At 40.2% G+C, this 22,335-nt stretch overlaps 1 protein-coding gene across 3 annotated transcripts in view; it reads left to right on the top strand.

Annotated features, from left to right (window-relative positions):
* SPPL3 (signal peptide peptidase like 3) overlaps nt 1–22,335 on the top strand; it is a 138,356-nt gene that overhangs the window by 7,704 nt on the left and 108,317 nt on the right. The window lies entirely within an intron of this gene.

The following is a 22,335-nucleotide window of genomic DNA, read 5'->3' as shown; positions in this document are numbered from 1 at the left end:
ACCATGCCCGGCTAATTTGTTTTCTGTATCTTTAGTAGAGACAGGATTTCACCATGTTGGTCAGGCTGGTCTCAAACTCCTGACCTTGTGATCCACCTGCCTCAGTCTCCTAAAGTGTTGGGATTACAGGCATGAGGCACCGTGCCTGGCCAACTTTCACTTTCTATAATGTATTTTCTTATCCTCACTTAGAGTTAGAGGCAGAATACTTGTCTTCTGGAATTTTAACGTCTGAGGTGCTCAGAGGGGCTCTAAATGATCAAATTCAGTTTTACAGGGAAAAATCTAGTTAGTCCCAGTGATCCTCTCAATGAATTGTTACCCCTCAGATTTTATTAATAAGTCAAACTAGGGCCACAGCTTGAAATGAAACAGCCCCACTTCATTGTTGTGGAACGACTAGGTTGAGCTCCTAAGAAAAAGTTTTTGTAGGTATCTTTAAGGTATTAGACTAAGGAGTATGCCTTAGCCTAATAGAGACCTTATGGAAAATCCCATTTCTTGGTTTGTAGGGTTTTCCCTAACCTGGTAGGAAAACTTAGTTATCTCTCTTTTGGAGTTCCAGCATGGATAGTGAAGAACCACCAAAGGATTTTTTTTTTTAAGTGCTCTGAAGTGGAGATGTATCCTAGTTGTTTCTACATATTTTGAATTGTATCGAATATAAGTGATTATTCAAAAAGTATTCAGTTGTGTTATGCCACTCATTAAATTTTCATTTGAAATCTTGAGATATGAGCACCTCATTCTGTTACGGTTTCTTCGAATCAGGAAATCTTTAGTGTGAGGGTGGTTTTCATCTCTAGTTAACTGTGACCTAGCCATGTCTTAGTCCTAGTGTTGTATTTGGTACAATAGTTATTCCTGTTGTACTCCACAGGGTCGTTGTGAGGATTTAGTGAGATAATGCACATAAAAATGCTTCATGCATTGCAAAGTGCTCCGTGAAAGCACGCTGTTTGTTCTGTACATTATTTGTTAGAGCCAGATAGGTTCCAGATAGAGTTCCTCACTATAGAAATGACTTTTCTTGTTTCACAATTTAGCCAGCGCTTAAACTTTGAGATCTCCTTTATATTGAGAATGCCACATAATGCTATATAAAAAGAAATAATAGTCTCCAAATTGTCACTGATTTCTAAGTTTCATAGTCCATGGCTACATTCCACAAGAAGAAAGATGATGAATAAAGCTATGTTTCTTTTTTTTTTTTTTTGAGATGGAGTTTCCGCTCTTGTCACCCAGGCTGGAGTACAATGGCGTGATCTTGGCTCACTGCAACCTCTACCTCCTGGGTTCAAGCGATTCTCCTGCCTCAGCCTCCAAAGTAGCTGGGTTTATAGCTGCGCGCCAATACGCCCGGCTAATTTTGTATTTTTCGTACAGACGGAGTTTCACCGAGTTGGCCAGGCTGATCTCGAACTCCTGATCTCAGGTGATCCACCCACCTCTGCCTCCCAAAGTGCTGGGATTACAGGCGTGAGCCACCACGCCCGACCTGTTTTTTCATGTTAGTTTTATCTTGATTTTGAAGACAGTTTCCTTCATAATCTACTTAAATGAAGAAAGAACAGTAGAGTGGATGATCCTCATCTTTCCCTGCTTTTCTTTGGAATGCATGGTACAGTTTTCTACCCTTCTAAAAATGCCTGAGGAGGAGCTGTTAGCAGGTTGGTTGGTTTTTTTTTTTTTTGAGACGGACTCTCACTCTGTTGCCCGGGCTGGAGTGCGGTGGCACGATCTCAGCTCACTGCAACCTCCGCCTCCCAGGTTCAAGAGATCCTCCTGCCTCAGCCCCACTAGTAGCTGGTATTACAGGCATGCGCCACCACACCCGGCTAATTTTTTGTATTTTTAGTAGAGACGGGGTTTCTCCATATTGCTCAGGCTGGTCTTGAACTCCCGACCTCAGGTGATCCACCCGCCTCGGCCTCCCAAAGTGCTGGGATTACAGGCATGAGCCACTGCGCCTGGCCAGCAGTTTATCTGTTTCCTTATCCCACACCATGCCTGACAGGCACACCCACTTCCCTTCATCTGAGGCCTCAGGCTTGGGCTTCACTCTTGACCTAGATAGGGCAGGTGTAGTAAAGAAAGTTTTGTTCATTGCTTCTTCAAGCTGGTTATACAGTCATTGTGACCTACGTACAGTGCCTGACTTTGTTTTGTTGTTTAAGTTTTGTCTGGACCTTGTTTAGCTTGACCTTCCAAACTTGACTAAATCTTCAAGCTTTGCCTGATAGCCTTTGACTGTATACTCTGACTTTATAAACTTCTGAAATTTACACTAATTTCTTTTGTTTGTTTGTTTTTGAGATGGAGTTTCGCTCTTGTTGCCCAGGCTGGAGTGCAATGGCACCATCTTGGCTCACCGCAACCTCTGCCTTCCGGGTTCAAGTGATTCTCCTGACTCAGCTTCCCGAGTAGCTGGGATAATGGGCATGCGCCACCATGCCCAGCTAATTTTGTATTTTTAGTAGAGACGGGGTTTCTCCATGTTGGTCAGGCCGGTTGTGAACTCCTGACCTCAGGGTCATCTGCCTGCCTCAGCCTCGCAAAGTGCTGGGATTACAGGCGTGACCCACTGCCCCTACACTCATTTCTTATAACCGCTTGCAAAAATACTACTTTTAGAAGTAAAGATTAGTTGTGAAAAACAAATACCTTTGCCACTGATTAGTGCAAATGTTTCTAGAAATGCCATCTGGGACTATGGCTAGGCTGGCTAGGACTAGTTGAAGATTTGAGGTAAGAACAATTAACCAAAAGGTAAGAGTATGGAGAGGAAAAAATGGAAGACCAGAAATTGAGGCTTGGGAAACTCACAATTAAGAAATGTCAGGAAGAAGAGGAATCAGAAGAGGCTCCATCAGAGGTAGGATAATTAGGAAAGTGCAGTGGTGATGAAAAGGCATAAGAGAATTTTTAGGGGCAGGAGTGTAAAAAGCTACAAGGATTCAGAGAGAATGAAGAAAAAGCAGGCTATTGAATTTGTAGAGGAAGTCATTACTGAGAGTGCACTGCTAAGATCAGAGTAGTGGGGGTGGAAGCCCAATCAGGGGTAGGTCATAAAGAAATAAAGGCATCTTCTGGGTACTGGCCATTTGTTTGAGATGTGAAAGACTTGAGGAAAGAGAATGGTCGGTATAGACAGCAGGGTGATAAAGATCTTTTTGTTTTTTATAAATAAGGGAGATAATTGTATATTTGCAGGCAGGGAGAGAAAATTGATCTCGGAAAAAAATATATTTTTTTTTCACGCCATTCTCCTGCCTCAGCCTCCCAAGTAGCTGGGACTACAGGTGCCCGCCACCACGCCTGGCTAATTTTTTGTATTTTTAGTAGAGACAGGGTTTCACCGTGTTAGCCAGGATGGTCTCGATCTCCTGACCTCATGATCCGCCCACCTCGGCCTCCCAAAGTGCTGGGATTATAGGCGTGAGCCACTGCACCTGACCCAATTTTTTTTTTTTTTACTGTAGTTTCAGTTTAGAGATTTCTACCTTTTAAAGAATTATTAAGGGTTTCAGTTAGGGGTTGTAAAGAGAATTTCAGAGGAGTCCTTAGTGTGTACGTTTAGTTTTTGTCTCTCTTGGTTTGTATATTGTCCACTAAATTTTGGGTTGTATTTTTTTTTTTTTTCGAGACAGAGTCTCGCTCTTTCACCCAGGCTGGAGTGCAGTGGCACCATCTCGGCTCACTGCAACCTCTGCCTACCGGGTTCACACCATTCTCCTGCCTCAGCCTCCCGAGTAGCTGAGACTACAGGCGCCTGCCACCATGCCCGGCTAATTTTTTGTGTTTTTAGTAGAGACGGGGTTTCACCGTGTTAGCCAGGATGGTCTCGATCTCCTGACCTTGTGATCCACCCCCCCTTGGTCTCCCAAATTGCTGGGATTACAGGCGTGAGCCACCGTGCCTGGCCTCTAATTTTGGGTTGTATCGTATTTTAATAGCCTTTGTGTTTTTTATTGCTGGAATATAAAATCTACCCTCTACAATCTGACTTTCAAAACAATCTGGTCTTATAACCCTGCTTCCCTATATTTCCTTTAAGTATTACTTGTTACTTCAGCCAAACTGGGTTACTTCTGTTTCCTCTTTTATGTACGGTGACTCTTCTGCCTTGTTTGCCCTTCTTCCAAGTCTCTAAACATGTTGACTCCTACCCATTTTTCAAGGTCTGACTGCAATGTTTTCCCCTTGCTGTGGAGCCTTCTTTCTGATTGGCGCAGGAGAAATGTTCTTCTGATGCCTACAGCTCTTTATCTGTTCCTGTCATGTGGGCAGCACTCAGGATTTTCTGACCTTGTATTGAATGTATTTAATATGACCATCTTCCCGTTTTGACAATGAACTTTGTAAGGGTAGGTTCAAAGCCATTAAGGACCTACAGACAGTAGGTGCTCAGATTTTCTTTGTAAAAGAGTGAATATTTTAGGGGTGAAATTTGTTAGATGCTGGATTTTAGAATAGAATGTCTCCCTACAAATATGGTGACAAGGCACATGGAAGAGAGGAGAGAACATCTTACTGCTCTTTGAAGGAAGTACAGAAATAAAATGGTTACTGTCAAGTTGGTTCAAGTGTTATGTCCAGATTTGCCTAACTTTCTAATATCCTGACAACACCTAGAGAAAGAAAGGGACTCAGCTAAGGGAGACATTTACAAAGGGCCACAAGCCCTTTAGAGCGCTCTTCTTCATTCAGCTTAGTCTTCTTGAACGTGACCACTGACTCACCTATAAAAGTATAAGTAAAATATAAGTTTATTTATACTTTATATTTCCCAAACAGCCACTTATTAAATATGTGGCATATATTACTTGTTTCCTAAAGTGGAGACACTCAGCTGCTTTTTTTTTTTTTTTAGAATTTGCAAAAACAGTCTTAGGGAAAAAAATTTCAGTAACATGCTCATGTGAAAATATTTTGCAGGAAACATCTTGAGATATGAGTAACTATAAGCTGTATGTAAACTAGCTTTTGAACAATGTAATATTTCTCTCTCAGTACTATTTCAGGAATTCATAGTCTTTGTATTACGCTTTTGTTTAAAAAGCTAAAAAAGTTTTTTAATAGAAACATTTTGCCGTTTTTTTCTCCTTTTTCTAAAAGTCTGTTTTCTTTTTCAGCCCATTTCTTGTCCTTTGTTTTATAATTATTCAGAAAGGGCAATTGAAAAAAATCTCGTGGCCTGATGTGTGCATATTTTAAAGTTAATAGATATAGCAGTGCCTCAATCTTAGGTCAGAATTAAATAACACCGTCATCTGGAATAGGCATAAACCAGACATTTGGGAGATTAGGAGTTAGTTTTGTTTTTGAACCTTTGTATGCTTTGCAGTGGTGAAAACTCACAGGCCTAAGGATGATATATTAGGCTGGATTCCTGGATAGCAAAGGTTATAAAACCATGGGCAGATGTTATCAACCAGCTTAGGAAAAAGGGAATAACAAGTAGAAGTAGGGAAGAAATGTGAATGGCAAATGTGATTGAGCAATAGAAGCAGAGGCGAAGGTTAGAGATGAAGTGGAAAAAGGAGGCAGCTACCAGAAAGTAGACAGCTAAACCAGAGTCATTGTGTAGCAGAGGTGCAGATGGCCCAAGACATCTCTGGAAATCCACCTTTGTGTTCAGGTTAGATTTACCAAGTTGATAATGAGTCAACCTTTAGTGATAGGATAGATAGTCTTAGCTTGTCCTGTTAGCTGTTGAGAGCATCGGGTTTCGGCTTCACAGCTAGATACCTCAGAGACATTCTTGATTCTCATCAAATAAGTCAATAAGGCCTGTTGGCTTTTCGCTCTGTGTTTGTGTGTATATGTAGAATATTATTTAATATATTTTAAATTTGCTTCCTCTCCCTTCTAAATTTTTGTTCCAAGATGACCCTTCCCTTTTTTCTCTTAAAGTTTTGAGGACATGAATAATGTTCATGTGTTTATCCTCCGTGGTCTGGCACATAGTTTATTAAAAGTGAAGATTATTCTAGATTTGATTTTTTTTTTTTTTTTTGAGACGGAGTCTGGCTCTGTCGCCCAGGCTGGAGTACAATGGCGCGATCTCTGCTTACTGCAACCTCCGCCTTCCGGATTCAAGCGATTCTCCTGCCTCAGCCTCCCGAGTAGCTGGGACTACAGGCGCCTGGCACCATGCCCAGCTAATTTTTTGTATTTTTAGTAGGGACGGGGTTTTACCATTTTGGCCAGGATGGTTTCGATCTCTTGACCTCGTGATCTGCCCACCTCAGCCTCCCAAAGTGCTGGGATTACAGGTGTGAGCCACCGTGCCCCGCCCTGGATTTGATTTTTTGAAAATACCCTGAAAAAGTAAAATTTTTTATTTTTTTGGGATGGAATTTCGCTTTTCTTGTCCAGGCTGGAGTGCTATGGCGCAATCTCGGCTCACCACAACCTCTGCCTCCCAGGTTCAAGTAACTCTCCTGCCTCAGCTTTCCCCAATAGTTGGGATTACAGGCATGCACCACCATGTCCAGCTAATTTTTTTGTATTTTCAGTAGAGACAGGGTTTCTCCATGTTGGTCAGGCTGGTCTCGAACTCCCGACCTCAGGTGATCCACCCACCTTGGCCTCCCAAAGTGCTGGGATTACAGGCGTGAGCCACCGCCCCCGGCAAAATTATTTTTTTTTTCAAAGTAAAGTGGAAGAATATGTGATGTCTTAAATTGCTATCAGTCCTCAGTTAAGAGCCTAAAGGGACAAGCATCAAACATCGTTTATGCTTGTCTTATGTTAAGTGAAAAACTATTATTCAAGGTGTTAGGCTGGACCTACCTTCATAACAATCGCTATTTAATTTGTAGGACCTCTTCATAACACAGTGGGAGAATTGGTGACTATATCAGTTAGCTATTGCCACAGTAACACTGCATGACAAATTATACCAAAACTCAGTGGATTAAAATAACAATAAAATATACTTATGAATCTACAAATTGGCCGGTGCAACTCTGCTTCTTCCGATCTGTAAGTTGGTTGAGATGACTCTGCTTCAAGTGTGTTCATTTTAGGCCCAGAGTGGATGGGCAGCAGCCACATAGGGGAAGCTCTTCTCTAGGCAGTGCCAGGGGCACAAGAGGGCAAGTGGAAACCTGCGAGACCTCTTAAGGTTTAGGCTTAGAACTGGCACACTGCCATTTCTGCTCCATTCTTTTGGCCAAAGGAAGTCATATGGTTGAAGCCAAAGTCAAGGAGCCACAAAAATAAATCTTACCCCTGTTAGTGGGAAGAACTGCAAAATCATATGGCTAAGGAGTAGATCCTGGAAAGGATGAGGAATTAGCGCCTCTAATGCAATCTACCACAGTTAAAGTTCCCTCTTCTGTTTCAATAGGGCTACTTATCGCTTTTTCATTCTTTTCTAAAATGAAGCATTTCATATAGGCACATTTCATAGAAGTCCCTTTCTGTGGCATTGTGTTTTTCATTCTGATGTTTATATTTTATAAATAGCTTTTGAAAGATATAATTCACGGGCTGGGTGTGGTGGCTCATGCCTGTAAGTAATCTCAGCACTTCGGGAGGCTTAGGTGGGCAGTTCACCCGAGGTCAGGGGTTCAAGACCAGCCTGGCCAACATGGCGAAACCCCATCTCTACTAAAAATGCAAAAAATTAGCCAGGTGAGGTGGCATGAACCTGTAATCCCAGCTATTTACTCGGGAGGCTGAGGCAGGAGAATCGCCTGAGCCCAGGAGGTGGAGGTTGCAGTGAGCTGAGATTGCACCCATTGTACTCGGCCCTGGGTGACAAAGCAAGACCTGGTCTCAAAAAATATAAGATATAATTCACATACTGTACAATTCAGTCATTTAAAGTGTACAATTAAGTAGTTTTTATTATATCTACAGAGTTGGGCAGTCGTCACCACAATCATTTTTATAACATTTTCTTCATCCCAAAAGAAACTGTACATATTAGCAGTTACAGCTCATTACCCTTCTCCCCAGCCCTTGGCAGCCACTAGTCTGCTTTTGGCCTCTATGGATTTGCTCTTTTTCTGTTAATCGAATGATACATAGCTTTTGTTTTGTTTCTGGCTTCTTGCACTTAGCACAGTGTTTTTAAGGCTCATCCATGTTGTAGCATGTGTCAATGCTTCATTCTCTTTATTGCCAAATAATTTTCCTTTTTTATACCACATTGAGCTTATGCACTCATTAGTTGACAGGCATTTGGGTAGTTTCTGCATTTTGGCTGCTATGAATAATGTGGGGCCAGGTGTGGTGGCTCATGCCTGTAATCCCAGCACTTTGAGAGGCTGAGGCAGGGGGATCACCTGAGATTAGGAGTTCGAGGCCAGCCTGGCCAACGTGGTGAAACCCTGTCTCTACTAAAAATACAAAAATTAGCTGGGCATGGTGGCGGGCGCCTGTAATCCCAGCTACTCGGGAGGCTGAGGTAGGAGAATCACTTGAACGCAAGAGGCAGAGGTTGCAGTGAGCAGAGATGGTGCCACTGCACTCCAGCCTGGGCAACAGAGCAAGACTGTCTAAAAAAACCAAAAATAGTAATAGTTATGCGATGAACATTTGTATACAAGTTTTTGTGCAGATGTATGTTTTTATTTCTCTTGGGTGAATACTTCGGAGTAAAGTTGCTGGCTCATAGTTTCTGTTTTTAACATTTTGATAAACTGCCAAACAGCTTTCCAAAACGGCTGCACCATTTTACATTACCACGAGCAATGTGTGAGATTCTAATTTCTCCACGTCTTCACCAACACTTGTTATTGTCTTTTAAATTATAGCTATCCTAGTGAGTGTAAAGTCATATCTCATTGTGGTTTTATTTGTGTAGTGTTTATATTTAATTAAGGGTTTGTAGAGGAAAAAAGCAGTAGTTTAAAATGTTAGGTCTGATTGTTTTTAGAAGTGTACTACCAAAGTTGAACCTCTGTTTTAGTCAACTAAAAATCTTGTGTCAAGACCAAAAATTTAGTACACCTTTGGTTCACAGATTTTTCTTCAGGCTACTTCTTATTTCTTTTGCGTGCTGGAATAATTTAGAAAGAAATTAGCCTCAGATAATTGTTAAACTAGTTTCTTCCCTTTGGTTAAGTGATTAACCAAATTACTCTGGCAACCTGCTGCATCATCAGTAAGCTTGGGACTAGGAGTGGTTTCATGACTGAAGGTTTGGTGGGTGGAAGTGGTGGTGAGGGGTGCCTTGATGTGTCAGTTCTTTGCCAGGAAGATAATCACTGGAGGAGTTAGTTGTAAAATACTACCTTTTCTAGAGCTGCACTGCCCAATAGAAGTATAATATATGGTACATATGTAATGTAAAGTTTTCTGGTAGCCACATTAAACAGTTTTTTTAAAAAGGTGATACTAATTTACATAAAAATATTTATTTCACGCCTGTAATCCCAGCACTTTGAGAGGCCGAGACGGGTGGATCATGAGGTCAGGAGTTCGAGACCGGCCTGGCCAGTATGGTGAAACCCCATCTCTACTAAAAATACAAAAATTAGCCGGGTGTGATGGTGGGAGGCTGAGGCACAAGAATTGCTTGAACCTGGGAGGCAGAGGTTGCGGTGAGCCGAGATCGTGCCACTGCATTCCAGCCTGGGTGACAGAGTAACTCTGTCTCAAAAAAAAAAAAAAAATTATTATATCACTGATGGTATGTAATCAATATACAAATTAATGAGACATTTTAACTTTTTTTAGTACAAGATCTTCTCAATTCAGACTAGCCACATTTCAAGTGCTCAGTAGCTACATGTGGCTAGCAGCTCCCATATTGAACAGTGCGGTTCTAGAGGTGGTAAATACTTATGATCTAGATTTTTGCTCACATGTATGATCTGTGTATCTTTAGGAAAAACAGATGAGTGTGTGATCAGTCTGTATTTCTAGTTCTTTAGTTTTATATTGTTACTGCCGGGTTTTCTTTCAGTGGGGAAGAGGGTGTTTAGAGGGTTGCAGAGAGGAAGCTCCTCATAGCTCAGATTTTTGGTTGCGAGCAGATAAATTCACAGGAGGAAGAAAATTGCCTCCCTCCTCATTAGAGATGTACCAGATTCTATAGTTCTCAGCAAGTAAATCTGTTGGAACTGTTATCGTTTGGTCCTTGTTCTGATGGTTATAGGTGTTCAAGGTCTGCTTTGGCCTGTTGTGTATCAGTTATATACCACTTGTACTGCCTAACCACACAGCTCACTTGGTTAGACAGAGTAAGGTTGTGAATTTGATCTCTGTGTTTAATGAATGACTTTATGCCTTTTGGGGCTCTGCTATAGTAACTAAAATAGAATAAACCACATCCTTTTTCATCAGAAGTTTATAGTGTTAGAGACTGGGTGTCAAATGCCAGCAGATGTAATTAAGACAATTTAGAGACAAGGAGATTTCAGAGTGGGCTGTTGTATAGATTGTGTCTCCTAGTCAGTCAGTTGATTACTAGAAGGACTGAATTTGGAAAAAAAAAAATTTTTTTTTTTTGGCCTGGTGTGGTGGCTCACGCCTGTAATCCCAGCACTTGGGGAGGCTGAGACAGGCAGATCACCTGAGGTCAGGAGTTCGAGACCAGCCTGACCAACATGGACAGGTTAAAAATACAAAATTAGCTGGGCATGGTGGCGCATACCTGTAATCCCAGCTACTCAGGAGTGTGAGGCAGGAGAATTGCTTGAACCCAGGAGGTGGAGGTTGCGGTGAGCTGAAATCGCGCCATTGCACTCCAGCCTGGGCAACAAGAGCAAAACTCTGTCTCAAAAAAAAAAAAAAAAAGTTTTAGTGTTTGAATGACTTTACTCACAGCTTACATTTTCTAATTTGGCTGAGTCCCCATCACTTTCTGTTTACTGTACACTGAATCTCTACCTCGCTAATTTATGCTGTTTACCTAGCTCCTGGAGGCAATTGAGTTGTGATCCCTTAGTAACCATAGTTGTGGGTCATTGCCTCAAGGATGGTTGAAGATAGGGATAGCTGATCAGTGCTCCAGTGACAGAGGATTAAAAAAACAACTTTGTTATGGGCACTTGCATGTTTAGATACAAATACTTTAACAGGATTTGACCATTGCATTATTACTATTAGATGCCTTAAGGACATGTAGTTATTCTAAGTGGTACTCACATGCTTTTGAGTTGGAGTCCATAAATGGTATTCTGACCAAGAATCATGACTTAATTTACATGCTGTACCCTGGCAATTGTGATAATATGGACCCAGGGCCCATTTGTGAGTTCACTGATTTGTTTGAATTTGAAGGCCATGTGAAATACTTATGTGTTGTAGGTCCCGTGCACAATTATGGAATTAAAGAACACCGTAAGTGGTACTATCTTTTTAATCAGTTTATTTGGTGGTTCTGTTGAGTTTTTGCATACATTATTATTTTGATAATTTCCAAATATTTTATACTTTGACACTTGTTCATTAGCTTCATTTTTGAAATGTGTCTGAAAGCCTTAGCCTTACTAAGAAAGAAATGTTTTTTAGTTGAGTTTGAAATGCTTTGATTTGTTGGTATTACAAAGTATTAATATAAGGGTTTTTTTGTTTGTTCCCAACTGAGTGCAGTCTGCAGTGATTAAGCTCCAAATTAGTTGGACCAGTAGGGGCGGAATTGGAAGCCTTACTTACACTAAATAATGCCATTCCTTTAGGGGATAAAATCTGGTTTAGACCTCTTTGGTAACAAAACAAGACCTTAACTGAAGTTATTTCTAGTATCTATTTATTGAATAGGTGTGACTTGTCACCCACTTTACACACCATTGTTACCTTTCTGAAAGCCAAAAAAAACCAAAACAAAACAAAACAAAAAAAAACTCTAGCCATAATGTTGAAACATCTCCAGCCATAAGGGTGTCAGATAAGGAATTATGAAACTGTAATACCATATTTTATTGGTGAAAATATTGAAAAGTGCAGGTAAACACAAAAAGAATAGAAAAACTACCCACAATTCTACCCACAATTTAAATTCATTAAATTTGTTGCGTATCTTTCAGGTTTAAAAAAAATCCATATATTGTGACAGTTGGTTTTTTTTTTTAATTATACAAGTTGTTGAAACCCAGAAATCCCAAATAGAAGTAAAAAAAGAAAAATCCTAATTACCTAATATTTAACTTACTCAGAAAATTTATGGTACCATTTCATGTTACCCTTTTGGGCATTACATATAGGAACTGTAGATCATTTTTTACACAAAAGCAGGAACAGGTTTATACTGTGCTTTCATTTTTATGTGATATTTAATATCTACAGAAGAATATATGTTTTGTATGTGTAGCATAATGAACACTCATGAACTTCACCAGTTAAAGAAACTATAGGATTACCAATGTTCTGGAAGCCCCCTTTGTACTCTCCTTTGTCCTTCCTCATGCCTCTGTCCCCTGCCCCCATTTAGGTGTAACCACTGTCGTGAATTTTGTTTACCATCCCTTTGCTTTTTAAAAAAACTAGATTTACATCTGCATTTTTTTTTTTTTTTTTGAGACATAGTTTCGCTGTTGTTGCCCAGGCTGGAGTGCAGTAGCGTGATCTCAGCTCACCACAACCTCCGCCTCTTGGGTTCAAGCGATTCGCCTGCCTCAGCCTCCTGAGTAGCTGGGATTAGAGGCATGCGCCATCACGCCCGGCTAATTTTGTATTTTTAATAGAGACAGGGTTTCTCCATGTTGATCAGGCTGGTCTTGAACTCCCAACCTCAGGTGATCCACCCACCTTGGCCTCCCAAAGTGTTGGTATTACAGGTGTGAGCCACCACGCCCGGCATACATCTACATTTTAATGTTTTACTGTACAACATGTTTTGTTTTGCTTTTTTAAATAAGTTTATAAAGATGACATATATTGTCTTTTATAATTTGTTTTTTTCAGTCAATATTTTTTCTAAGATTTGTCCCAGTTGTTGCATTCCTTTCCAGTGCTGTATAATGTTCCATCCTGTGAATATATAATCACATTATTTATCTGTTCTGATAAATATTTAGTTTCCAGTTTGAGGCTATTTCAAAGGAGTCTTGTGAACATTCTTGTATATTTTCCTGGTATTCATGTTTCAGAGTTTTCTTAGGGTTTATATACCTGGGAGTGGAATCTACCATTATCTTTTATGGTGAGTGCTTTTTGTGTCCTAAGAAATTCTTCTCTAGCCTGAAGTCTTGAAGATAGTCTCCTATATATTCCTCTAAATAGGAATAGGTTAGAGTTCAAGCTTTGCCTTTCACATAGAAGTTTTTAATCCATCTAGAATTAAGTTTGTTTTTTGTTTGTTTGTTTGTTTTTTGAGACGGGAGTCTTGCTCTGTCGCCCAGGCTGGAGTGCAGTGGTGCGATCTCGGCTCACTGCAAGCTCTGCCTGCCAGGTTCATGCCATTCTCCTGCCTCAGCTTCCTGAGTAGCTGGGATTACAGGTGCCCGCCACCACGCCTGGCTAATTTTTTTGTATTTTTAGTAGAGACGGGGTTTCGCCATGTTAGCCAGGATGGTCTCGATCTCCTGACCTCGTGATCTGCCTGCCTCAGCCTCCCAAAGTGCTGGGATTACAGTCGTGAGCCACCACGCCCGGCCTCTAGAATTAAGTTTTATATATCTGTGTATGGATTAATTAGGAATCCAATTGTCCCAGAACTATATGTTGATAAAATAGTCCCTGCTTTCCTCAACAACCTCTAGCATTACCTCTGTGATTGGTTTTAAAAAGCCAGGGTCTAGCTCTGTTGCCCAGGCTGGAGTGCAGTGGTGCCATCATAGTTAACTGTAACCTTGAACTCCTAGCCTCAAGCAATCCTTCGCCTTGGCTTCCCACAGCACTGGGTTTACAGATGTAAGCCACTGTGCCCAGGTGGAGATTGTTTTTGTATGTGTGTTTATGAAAGTAATGTTAAAATGGTAAATAGTGTTTTGTTATATGCTTTTTAAAATTTAATATATCTTGAATGTCTTTTGATACCATTTAATATATAATCAGTTTTTGTGGATACATAGGAGACCACTGTATTCAATCTCTCTAGTTTTTATTATATCACTTTTATTCCTGATCTTCCAGTCGCCCTGTCTCAAGAAAGCTTATAACCAGTTTTCTTTCTATCTTTCTAGAAATGTGTGCATGAAAACACACGTGTATACAAAGTCCTATGCAGTACCCCTGTTATATTGCAGTAAAATATACATAGCATAAAATTGACCATCTTAAGTGTCACTGAACTCAGTGGCATTAAGTACATGCACATTATTGTGCAACCTTCACCACCATCCATTTCCAGAACTTTTTAATCTTCCCAGATTGACACTGTATACAGTAGTCCCCTCTTATCCACATCCCAAGACTCCCAGTGGATACCTTGAAACCGCCGATAGTACTGAACCCTGTATATACTGTTTATTCAATCTGATAACCAAGATGGTTATCAAATGTCAAACTGGTGGGTAGGGGTAGTGTATGTATATAGCATGAAGATGGTAGACAGAGGGATGAGTGACATGCCAGGCAGGAGGGAGCAGGATGGCATGAGACTTCATCATACTACTCAGAATGGTCCACAATTTAAAACTTACGACTTTTTTCTGGAAATTTCCATTTAATATTTTCAGACCACGGTTGACTGCATGGAAGGTGATGAAACCATAGATAAGTTTAATCGGAACTACTGTACCCATTAAACTTTTAACTCCTCATTCCCCTCTCTCCCCACACCCTGGCAACCTTTGTTCTCCTTTCTGTCTCTGTGAATTTGACTGTGCTAGGTACCTCATATAAATGGAATCTAACAATATTTTGTTTCTTTTTTTTTTTTGTTATTGGCTTTTTCACTTAGAGTAATGCCCCCCGAGCTTCATCTATATTTAGCGTGTGTCAGAATTTTCTTCCTTTTAAAGGCTGGATAATACTTGACTGTATGGGTAAGACCACATTTTGTGTATCTATTCATTTGTTGATGGGCAGTAGTTGCTTCCACCTTTTAGTTACTATGAGTAATACAATGAATATTGGTGTACAAATATCTGTTCGAGACCCTGCTTTCAGTTCTTTTGGATATAAACCTAGAAGTGGGATTGCTCAATCTTGTATGGCAATTCAACATTTAATTTTTTTCCTTCTCTTCTCTCTCTCTCTTTTTTTTTTTTTTTTTTTTTTTTTGAGGCAGAGTCTCACTCTTTTGCCCAGGCTGGAGTTCTGTGGTGCTGTCTTGGCTCACTGCAACCTCTGCCTCCTGGTTCAAGTGATTCTCCTGCCTCAGCCTCCCAAGTAGCTGGGATTACAGGCACACACCAACACGCCCGGCTAATTTTTGTATTTTTAGTAGAAACAGGGTTTCACCATGTTGGTTAGGCTAGTCTTGAATTCCTGACCTCAGATGATCCTCCCGCCTCGGCCTCCCAAAGTGCTGGGATTACAGGCGGGAGCCACCGCACCTGGGCAACATTTTAATTTTTTGAGGATCCACCATTACCATTTTCCATAGTGACTGCAACATTTTACATTCCCACCAGCAATGTATAAGGGTTTTAGTTTTTCCACATCCTTGCCAACACTAGTTGAATTTTGTGTGTGTGTGTGTTTTCTTTCAATAGCCATCCTAATGGGTATGAAGTGGTATCTCATTGTGATTTTGATTTATATTTCTCTAGTGATTAGTGATGCTGAGCATCTGTTCACATGTTTATTGACCATTTGTGTATCTTTGGAGTAGTGTTTATTCACTTCCTTTGTCCATTTTTTTTTGGCTGGGTTGATTGTTGTTGAGCTGTAGTTATTAGTATATTCTGGATATCAATCCCTTATCAGTTATATGATTTGCAAATAATTTTTTTTTTCCCCCAAGACGGAGTCTCTCTCTGTCGCCCAGGCTAGAGTGCAGTGGTGTGATCTCGGCTCACTGCAACCTCTGCCTTCCAGGTTCAAGCGATTCTCCTGCCTCAGCCTCCCGAGTAGCTGGGACTGGAGGTACGTGCCACCATGCTCAGCTAACTTTTTGTATTTTTAGTAGAGATGGGGTTTCACCATGTTAGCCAGGATGGTCTCCATCTCCTGACCTCATGATCTGCACACTTCAGCCTCCCAAAGTGCTGGGATTACAGGTGTGAGCTACCACACCCGGCCGATTTGCAAATAATTTCTCCCATTATGTAGGTTGTCTTTTGATTTTGTTAATAGTGGCCTTTGGTGCACAAGTTTTTACTTTTGATAAGGTTCAATTTTTCTGTCTTTTGTTGTGTGTTCTCTGGTGTCACATCCATGAAATCTGCCAAATCCAATGTCATGAAGCCCTTCTCTTTTTTCTTCTAAGGGTTTTTAGTTTTAGCTCTTATTTGTATGTCTTTGATCCATTTTTGAGACTATTTTTGTATAATAGTAAAGGTCCAACTTCATTCTTTTGTGTAATTCATTTTTAATAGGATAGTAGTGTACCATATACGCTGAGATTCGTTATCTGGCTTTTTTCACTCAATAACGTGTCTCAGCCCCAGTGTTTTTTTTTCATCCTGTCCTCCAGTAGCCTGTTGAGTGGTGTGAGTCAGTATGTAGGAAAGCTTTTGAACATGGCTCCCTTCACTAACAGTTAAAATTAAAAGAAAATCAAGTAGGATTGTTAAACCTAGGAATGAAAAGTGAAAAAAAAAAAAAAAGATAAAAGCAGGAAACAGAGGTGGAGTATGGGAATTCCAAGTATCACCAACTTCTGCTTTTAGGGCAAATTGCAACTTTATTGAAAATTTGTGAGGCACATTGTTAAACTCTGTATATATATGTAAGTTTTTTAAATCCACATTTGACTACATGTGTATATATATAACTTTTACCTTTAAATCAGTCCCCTGAAATGTAGGTGGTGTTTTTCCCATTTTACAGATGAAAAACTGATTACTTACCCAAGATTTTATAGTTAATGAGTGGCAAATGTAGCATTTGAACACAGGTATTTTTGACTCTGCAATTAATGGTTCTCTGTGATAATGAGAACCTTTAATCAAGGAAGCTTGAAAAAGGCTGCATATTAAATCCCTCTCTTGGAAATTTGGTCTGAATTAGCATATTATGAGCTATGAGAAGTTGGGCGGTAAAAATCTCTGTTTAATTTTGCTTTAAATATTAAGACGCTCACTTGCTTAAAGGAAGAGTTTGCTCAGCGTGTTAACAATACCTGGAACAGTTCTCCTTTAACATTATTTTGGGAAGTACCACTCACAGTTGCATTCTATTTTCTTGTATCAAATCAAAGGACAGTAAGTTAAATCCTAACTAGGTGAAGAAGAGAATCAGTCCGTAGAATTCTCTAACACAGACCAGGTGTGCAGCTTTTGGAGCGGGGGAGATGAGGAATGTCAGTTTATACTTCAAAGTCTGCTGTGATGATGTAACTCAAAAATAATGTGCTTTTCCAGAGGTGAATTGCATGTGACTACAGCTTCCCCTGGCCACATGACAGGTATTAAACTGTAGCTTTATTTTATTTTAGTTTTATTATCTTATTCTTTTTTTTTTTTTTTTTTTTTTTTGAGACAGAGTTTTGCTCTTGTTGCCCAGGCTGGAGTGCAATGGCGCGATCTCGGCTCACCACAACCTCCGCCTCCCAGGTTCAAGTGATTCTCCTGCCTCAGCCTCCCAAGTAGCTGGGATTACAGGCGCCCGCCACCACACCCGGCTAATTTTGTATTTTATGTAGAGACGGGGTTTCTCCATGTTGGTCGAGCTAGTCTTAAACTCGCGACCTCAGGTGATCCACCCGCCTCAGCCTCCGAAAGTGTTGGGATTACGGGCGTGAGCCACTGCGCCCGGCCTTATCGTCTTATTCTTAACCCTACAAGGAATGCAAGGCTGTAGCTTTATTTCAGTGTGTATGGTATGGTAAGATAACACAACAGAAGGATTTAAGGCATAGATAATTTAAGAAAAAATAATTTTTGACTGGCAATACTTCTTACATATGGGCTTTGAGTTTAAGGATTTTATCTTGGTCCTGAATTGTTCATTTTAGCTCTGCCACTGATAAACATAAGCTGTGATATAGGAAATGAAAGATTGTCTCTATTATGGGTGTATTATTTAAATATTGAACAGAAACTCGTGTCAGAGATGGTCAGCAAATGAATGAATCAGCAGCCCATTAGCATTTAGCTTATAAGAGAAAGTCATTTATCAGCTGAATTGAGACCCAATCCCTTGATTAGGTATTGCTTTTAGTATTCAGTAGGGCTAATCCTATCTTTATGTTTTTACAGAGTGTTCTTTGATATTTTTGCCCACTTATTTTTCCAAGTTTTCCCAAGTTCCGTAAAGTATCTTGTTAATGATTTCATTGGAAGTATGTTACAGCTGTTACTTAACTGGGACAAAATCTTCATGATATTCTGGTATATTCCTTCTCTGCAACTGACCAAGTTTTTGTTTTTTGTTTTTTAAATACTACATTAATTACCAAATATTTTATACTTTTTGTTGTTTTAATTAAGATATTTCATTTTTTTCCTAGCTGGTCATTACTGGTATGTAGAAATACATTTTATTTTGGCCTTTACAATTCCTTTCTTATTTCTCACTCTGATATTTTTATTTTCCTGTTTAATTAATTTTTTTTTTCTTTTTAAGACAAGAGTCTTGCTCTCTTGCCTAGGCTGGAGTGCAGTGGTGCAGTGGCTCACTGCAACCTCTGCCTCCCAGATTCAAGCGATTCTCCTGCCTCAGGCTCCCAAGTAGTTGGGATTATAGGCATGAGCCACCATGCCCAGCCTACACTGATTGCTTTTCAAATATTAAACCAGCCCTGCATTCCTGAAATCATAACGTGTTATGCTTTTTCTTTCTTTTTTTTTTTTTTTAAGACAGAGTTTCACTCTTGTTGCCCAGGCTGGAGTGCAATGGCATGATCTCGGCTCACTGCACCCTCCACCTCCCAGGTTCAAGCGATTCTCCTGCCTCAGCCCCCCGAGTAGCTGAGACTCCAGGTGCCTGCCACCACACCCAGCTAATTTTTATATTTTTACTAGAGACAGGGTCTCGTCATGTTGGCCAGGCTGGTCTTGAACTCCTGACCTTGGGTGATCCACCCGCCTCTGCCTCCCAAAGTGCTGGGATTACAGGTGCGAGCCACCACTCCTGGCTGGGTTATGCTTTTTCTATATGGCAGGGTTTGATTTGCTAACATTTTGTTACAGATTTTCACGTCTCTATTCTTGAGACACACTGGTCTGTGATTTTTTTATGTCTTTGGTTTTGGTATCAGGGTAATGCTGGCCTTATAGAATGAGTTGAGAAGTGTTTTCTGTCCTCTTCTGGAAGATGGTGTAGAATTGATAATTCTTTCTTCAAATGGTTGGTAGATCACTAGTGAAGTCATCTGGATTTGGAGTTTTCTTTGTGGGAGGATTTTAAGCTACAATTTCAATTTTGTTACCAGATATTGGCCTGTTTAGGCTATATATTGATTTAGGGTTTGTATGTATCTTTATCCCAATTTATGTTGAAATTGGTAGTTTGTCTCTTTCCATTTCATCTACGTAGTCTAATTTGTTGTTTGTGTAAGTTTGTAGGGTTTTTTTTCTACCTTTTAAATGTTTGTAACGTCTGTTGTGATGTTCCTTCTTTCATTCCTAGTGTTAGTAATTTGTACTTCTCCCTTTCTCCTGATCAGTTTAGCTAGATGATTTTATCTTTTCAAAGAATTGCTTTTAGTTTCATTGCTTTTTCTCTAGTGTTTTTCCATTTTTTTGATGTCTGCACTCATGTTTATCATGTCCTTCTTTCTTTGCATTTAATTTGTTTGTGTGTGTGTGTGTGTATGTATGTGTTTCTCAAGGTAGAAGCTTAGATCATTAATTTGAAAACTTTCTTCTTTTCCAGTATAGGTATTGAAAATTATACGTTTCCCTCTAAGCATTTTTTAGCTGCATGCTGTACATACTGTACATTTTGGTCTGCTTGATTTTCATTCAAGTCAAAATATTTTCTTTCTTTCTTTCTTTCTTTTTTTTTTTTTGAGACAGAGTCTTGCTCTGTCGCACAGGGTGGAGTGCAGTGGCGCGATCTCGGCTCACTGCAAGCTCTGCCTCCCAGGTTCACGCCATTCTCCTGCCTCACACTCCCAAGTAGCTAGGACTACAGGTGCCTGCCACCACGACCGGCTAATTTTTTGTATTTTTTTAGTAGAGACGGGGTTTCACCATGTTAGCCAGGATGGTCTCGAGCTCCTGACCTCATGATCTGCCCGCCTCAGCCTCCCAAAGTGCTGAGATTACAGGCGTGAGCCGCTGTGCCTGGCCCATTCAAGTCAAAATATTTTCTAATTTCCCTTATTATTTCCTTTGACCCATGAGTTATTTAGAAGTGTTTTTTCTTCTATTAATTTCTAGTTTAATTCTCTTGTAGTTAGAGCATATGCTTTGTATTATTTCAGTCTTTTTAAATTGAGGGATGGAGGTTGTGTGTTTTTGGTGGTCTAGAATATGGTCCATGTTGGTGAATGTTTTAAGTACACTTGAAAATAATGTATATTGTGCTGTTACTGGGTGAAATATTGTATAAGTATCTATGAAGTCAAGTTGGTCAGTAGTCCTTGGTGATTTGGGGGGGGGGGTCTGTTTTGCCAATCACTAATCATTTTGTAATATCCCTCCTAATATTCCTTGTTCCAAAGTCTACTTTGTTGATATTGACACCACTCCAGCTTAGTGCCTGTATGGTGTATGTATTTTCTTTATCTTTTTAATCTGTGTATTTATATTTAAACTATGTTTCTTATACATAGCATGTGGCCGGATCTTACTTTTTTGTCCAGTTTGACAATCTGCCTTTTAGACTAGGTGTATCATTTACATTTGATGTAATTATTGATATGCTTATGTTAAAATTTTTTTCCTTCTTGGAATTTATTTTTCATCTTTTTTCTCCTTTTCCATGTTTTCCTGCCTTTTTAAAACATGAAGTATTTTTGTGATTCCATTTTATCTCTTTTTTTTTTTTTTGAAATGGAGTCTCTGTCGCCCAGGCTAGAGGGCAGTGGCACAGTCTCGGCTGACTGCAACCTTCACCTCAGGGGTTCAAACAATTCTCCTGCCTCAGCCTCTGGAGTAGTTGGGATTACGGGCGTCTGCCACCATGCTTGGCTAATTTTTTGCATTTTTAGTAGAGATGGGGTTTCACCATGTTGGCCAGGCTGGTCTATTCTTGATTTACTAGCTTCACATCTTTGTTTTATATTTTTAGTGGTTGATACAGGGTGTATAGTATGCATCTTCATCACCATCTATGTTGAAATAATGTTATACTATTTCACCTGTAACTTAAGCATAATTTTAAAAATTTTAAGTTTTTTCTATTTTAATTTTTTTCTGTTTTAGTTATTTTCATGGCATAAAAGGCCACCAGTAATTAGTGCCTTAAAACAACACTATTGCCAACTTAGTCTGTGGGTTAGGCATTTGGGTGGGGCACAGCAGAGATGTTCTGTCTCTGCTTCATGATGCCTGTGTCCTCTGCTGAGGCAGCTCAAATCTGGGGGCTGGGATTATCTGAAGGTTTACCCACTTGCATGTTAAGCAGTTGATGCTGGCTCAGACCTTAGCTTAGTCTGTTGGCCGGAACCCGTGCACGTGACCTTTTTATGTGGCCTAAATTTTCTTACAATCTGGTAGTTGGGTTCCAAAGGCAAATGTCCTAAGAGAAGAGAGCCAAATAGAAGCTATATTGGCTTTTGTGACCCAGCCTTGACTAGTGTCACTTCTGCTATATTTTTTAGGTGGAGGCAGTTACGGAGGTTTGTCTGAATTCAAGGAGAAGGTGCATAACCACCTCCTACCCCACCAGCACACACACACACACACACACTCACACTCACACATCCTCTCCTATCCCAAACTCTCCCCCACATCACACACGCCCTCTCGTATCCCAGCCCACATGCTCTGCTTCCAATGTGACATCGACAGGAATATTGATGCCATATTGGAAGCAAGGCATGTGGGCTGGGAAAGGAGGCAGTCTTTGGAAAGTATAGTCTACCACACTGCTGCCTTTGTGCTGCTATTATCAGGCATTTTAATTCTTTGTATGTTATGTTACACAATACATTATTATTTTTGTTTTAAACATGTCTTTTACATTTACTCACTTATTTCTTTTTTTTTTTTTTTTTTTGCGACAGGGTCTTGCTCTGTCATCTAGGCTGGAGTGCAGTGGCGCAATCTCGGCTCACTGCAACTTCTGCCTCCCAGGTTCAATCAGTTCTCCTGCCTCAGCCTCCTGAGTATCTGGGACTACAGGCACCCATCTGCACGCCCAGCTGATTTTTATATTTTTAGTAGAGATGGGGTTTCACCATGTTGGCCAGGCTGGTCTCGAACTCCTGAC

Source organism: Pan paniscus, chromosome 10 (assembly GCF_029289425.2).
Source record: "Pan paniscus chromosome 10, NHGRI_mPanPan1-v2.0_pri, whole genome shotgun sequence".
NCBI lineage: Eukaryota > Metazoa > Chordata > Mammalia > Primates > Hominidae > Pan > Pan paniscus.
This window is presented reverse-complemented; position numbering and strand designations above follow the sequence as displayed.